The sequence below is a fragment of the Micropterus dolomieu genome, linkage group LG10 (genome assembly GCF_021292245.1).
Source record: "Micropterus dolomieu isolate WLL.071019.BEF.003 ecotype Adirondacks linkage group LG10, ASM2129224v1, whole genome shotgun sequence".
Lineage (NCBI taxonomy): Eukaryota > Metazoa > Chordata > Actinopteri > Centrarchiformes > Centrarchidae > Micropterus > Micropterus dolomieu.
Window position 1 is genome coordinate 15746084 of NC_060159.1, and position 5044 is coordinate 15751127.

At 42.5% G+C, this 5044-nt stretch overlaps 1 long non-coding RNA gene across 1 annotated transcript; it reads left to right on the top strand.

The window, feature by feature from the left end:
• Nucleotides 1-119: 119 nt before the first annotated feature.
• Nucleotides 120-4752, top strand: LOC123977382. Its single transcript, XR_006826654.1, has 3 exons — nucleotides 120-384; nucleotides 3798-3910; nucleotides 4147-4752. It is a non-coding gene; the product is annotated as an uncharacterized LOC123977382 (long non-coding RNA).
• The last annotated feature ends 292 nt before the right edge of the window (nucleotides 4753-5044 follow it).

The following is a 5044-nucleotide window of genomic DNA, read 5'->3' on the forward strand; positions in this document are numbered from 1 at the left end:
ACGTCATTCCAACATATTGTGTTCTCGCCCACGGTGACTTACCATGCGCAGTCACTTTCAATAATTAGGCTTCCTTAAACAAATAAGGAAGCAGTTGCCTCAAACTATTGTCATTCAAATAGCTGCTCGCCCAGATTTCGGCCGTTACGCACAACTGCTGCCTCTTAAATAGAAAACGTTTTCACCGCTTAGGCAACGCGTTGAAGAAATCTATCGAAACAATGCCAAACGGGCTTAAAAATGAGATTAAGTCTGCACCCGACGATTGACTGCCACCGTACGGCTACGCGTCCAACCGCTCCGTCTACGCGTAGTCCAGTTCTTCAAGCCGGCACATCACTACACTGGAACTGCAGCCAAGAGCCAACACGCTCGCTGCTGCTGGTACGTCCACGCCCCCCAAATCTCACTGTACCCATTTAAAAATAGTGATGCGTGTCCTTTTCCCCCCTCTGCCAACTTGTCACGCCGCCTCGGGGCATTCAGTGGGTCACCAGGTTCCCACCGACTTGGCTAAAGTTGGTCCGAGACGAACACGCGTGGTAAACCTGTCGCACAGTTCATGTGACTATCCTGGCTGCTGGTTTGTGTAACATTATTATTCCCCTACGATGTGATTTCGTCCACCGCACCTCTCTCCCTCTCTCCTCTTGTTCGCTCGCTCATACACACACTCACTCACTCATTCAGCATTTCCATGGTTTGGCTTCTCAACACGCATGAGCTCCCTCTATGTGGTAACCGGGGAACTGAAGATTTCTGGAGCTGATGTAATAGGATAAACTGAGGTACTGCTCGCCTATCCACCCATTTAGCCACCATCTATATCATCAGACATTCCATGCAATTTTCTGTTTGACTTTTCAACATTGAAGAGCAAGTGGAGCAACTATCAGTATCAAATTGCACCACTCGATGCCATCATCAGTAGTATGAGACCAGTCAAACTGTCTGGGAAAACAGAGAGAAAGAACTAAGGCAATAACACTGCTTGAATAAGATCTGTCTGCTCTGTCCAAATGGATGCCAAGCTGCCCGGTGCTGATGCATGCTTTATCAAACGTGAGCTGACAGCTTGTTAGGGGTCAGTTTGATACAATCACCGTCTCAGCTTTTGGCTGGAAGTGATTTGCCTCGGCCCATTATGACATGCAGCAGGGCTCGAGAACAAACACACGGGTTGGGGAGGAGTGGGGAAGCATATCAAACAGGCGCCTTCTGGAGGAGCCGCATCAGAAACACGCCAAAAAATGCATGTCAGAATGTCAGAGGAAGCGGTGTGTGTCAGTGTAGATCCTTCATCAGTCCGATCAGACTGAGTTAGTTGACGTTTCCTGTGATTTACCTGTCTGCTGCTATCATTGTAATTACTCAGAATTGCTCTATTGTCCCTCATGGTTTGTAGAAACTCATATAAAGTGGTTTGACTGACAGGAGCGAACAGGGTTAAAGGTGCGATTTGATACATTAGAGCTTGTATACTGATTGACATTACATTCTATAATGAATATTCAGCTACAAACAAACCAAAATATGTGTTTTTATACTGTAGTGCTTTATGTTTGTTGGTACAGCTGTAATACAGTGTGACCTTCATAGCAATACACACAATACCATCATATGGAAACAATAAAAAAAAGTTTTGGACAATACCAGAATATGCCGAGAGGAAAAATCAGCTGTAATGTCTCAAATTAGGTAGAATGTCTGCACATTTACCAGGCATAATGTAAAGGCTCAGGACAACCATGGTGATTAGGAGTTTAAAAACAGTGGTATTACCTTTCAACATTCATTCTGAACACAAAGCTATTACAGTATTTTTTCCAGCTCTCGTACATAGGATTAAAACTCACACAGCTCTGCCCTCCCAATTGTTCTGGGTGAAGACATGTCATTCGATCGGTTTCAGGAGCAGGGGATTACGAAAGTAAAATGACAGATGGAACAAGGAGACTGCTGCTCTCTATGGTGGGTGGACTCCGAGAGCGTACTGGCAGTGCCAGGATTGTTGTGTTTCCACTCTACTGCCCAGGGCCATGGAGAGCGACCAGCGGGTGCAGAGAGAGGCAAGGGTGGCTACCTAACACTAGTGTCTCGCTGGCTCTATGGAAATACATAGGACTGTTTGTTTGTAAGGCAATCATCTGAATCACCTATCTTTTTTTTTTTAAATATTAATTGTAGTTACTGTATTGAACTTTGATGTCTGTGACTTTTATTTAGTCCAGATAAAATTAAACAACAAATACATTATAGAATAGACAATAGTTTATTGCAGTGTTTCAACTTTTCGCATCAGTGGTTGTTGGACCAGTTGGGACCATTTCAACCAAAGAGTAATTTTCCCGAAGTCCTGAAGACTTACAATTATCCAGTAAGTCGCATCTTCTTTCAGAAGAAGAATATGTTTTTCAGCTTTACTTTCCTATTAATCATCTTGTGACCCCTCAGATTTATCTTGTGACCCCTTGTGGGAGTCATTGGGAACCACCGGTTTAGTGTGTAAAATGTCAGAAAATATTGAAGAAATTGCCTCTTCAGAGAAGCCAAACTGATACCCCTAACAGTCCAAAAACCCTGAAATATTCCAATTCAGTGATATAAAATAAAAAGTGCAAAAACATACCATATTTGAGAAGCTCAACCAAAAACTGTGTGTGTAAATCAGCAATCGATTATCAGAACTGTTGTCAAATAATTTTATGTAGATCAACCCATTTATTTAATTATTTGACTAATTGCTTTAGTACCAACACACTGGATGATGTAACTTTTATATGGATTTTCAATTCAGTGGGACTACATAAGTTAAGTGCACCATCATAGAGTTAGTGCTGTTTCATTGCTTTGTAGTGACATAAAAAGGTAGTCTATGCCCATTTCAAGCAATAGACTCATTGCTCTTCCCAGTGAGTGCAGCAGTATTACCCTGGAGCTAGCGGGCGGCTGCCACATCAATAACATCTCAATAACCATCCCTTAATAAAATCTGAAATGGGCAGCCTAGAGCATTAGAGCTGGGAAATATGAATATGTGGCAGTGAGAGTGTACATTAGCATTGGCTCTGGTAAATATGTACAGGCTGCTTTGACTGTGTTGATTGAAAGAGTGTGACTGCGGCGGGTTGAGGGAAGAAAAGCTCCAGCAGACACAGCTGGAAGGTGAGAGGAGATAGATACAGCCAGACAGACTAAAGTCGCTCTGCTGACAGCCAGGCTTTCTCTATGCTAATAATTTGTGCTTTGTGTTTTAGCTTCACCATAAAAAAAAGGGAAAGACTTGTGTATGAGAAGGTGGGGATTTTTGTTGGGTGAAATTTTAGGGTCTCTTTGGCTTCAAACGTCTAGGTTGCACCTTTCAAGACCTCAATTTTAAAATCCTTTGAAGCAGAGAATGGCTTCTGTCCACCTAGCTGCAGAGGCGCCATGAAGGTCATGGATGTCGGATTCTAGGTCAAGGCTTTTGCGGGTGGCTATCTGTCAGCCTCTGATAGTTATGTAGACTCTTCTGCCAGCAACACAGCCAACACAGATCACAGTTCATGCTTTGAATTGAATGTGGTCATGTGGTAGATATGGTTAAGCTATTTCTGACCACCATTCCTGTAAAGATTTATGGTCAGTTTTTCCTGTTGCCAAAGCAGTATTAAATTAAACATTTTGATTTTAAAATGAAATTAGTGTGTATAAAACTGTAAATAGCAACAATAACCTTTTTTTTAATGAAAAGCGGGCAGGTGTATTACTGGTTTTGCCTTGTCAAAATCTTTTTTCTCCCTCTCTTTCTGTTACAGATTTATGGCTTGGCTGGAGATGATTATTCAAGAACAGCCAAGACTAGTCGAAACAATGAGCTGAGAGCGGGCTGATTACTGCATATCACATTTGGCTTCATCAAGAACAGAAGGTAGTATTCCAATGTTTCTGGAAAATAAGTTTCTCATGATGGGAAAAATTTAACCTGAAAATGAATTCTCAGTATTGTACATGAAAACACAGGAACAAATTGGGGAGTAGGAGAAAAACAATTATTATGATAATTCGTTCTGTGGTGAACCTGACTAAAATCAGTGCTAAATCCACATTGTTTTTATTGTCTTGGGATGCAATTATGGGCAACAACTGAATGAGTTATTTTTGCAGGCTTAAAAATGAAGGCACTCTCTCTGCCCGGTGGTTCAGGGCATCTAGTGGATTTTTTCAGCCTTCTGGGATCTTCAGTGGAGCGAGAAGGAAAGAGCTTGATCTGTCTTTATGCACTTTTAATTACAAGCGGCTGGCTGGGCTGCAACCTCTAGAGACCAGAGGTAAAGCAAACACTTCGGGACCAGCTGCCATGCCGCTGACAGCTCAATATCAACCTAAATATCCCCAGTCCCGCAGGGAGATGGACGGTGGCAACCTGGGATTAATGCAAGGGTCGCATGTCTAAGCATATCAGCTGAAGACACCTGCCAATCACCAGGCAGAATCAGCCAGTAAAGGCAACAGGTCAGTTGTCTATGTTAGCATTCCCACAGGAGTCATAAAAGTGATGCCATCAATCAAACTACTACTATGAGTTGCAGTTGGAGCTAACTTCTCAACAACTCCTGGGGTCTAGTTCAATAAGAGCTGCTGGTGGTGATGGACGGATCTCCGATCAGACAGTAGTGGTGATTACTTTCTGTGGAACACAGGCTGATGGAGTGCAGACTTATTTTAAACTCCCCACTCCCGCAACTTGGACCACACTGCATTTTCAGCTCCAGAACAGGACTGGAAGGAGCCCTGCAGCTTTTATATTTGAAACTGAAAAAATATCTGCAAAACAGTGAAACAGATCTTTGTCTTTCCTTATTGACTCTGCACAAAACAGAAAGTCTTTGGCATCCTGTTTTATCCCTTCAGCCTGATTATAAACTGGCAGTATACATTAATAGCTAAAAGCCTTTCCCAAGGAACAAAACAGGAGGAATATAAAAGAGATGATGTTTGTGCAGTGCAAGTGCAGAGACCCACTACAATAAAGACATTGCTAATTAAAACTGCTCGTGGTACA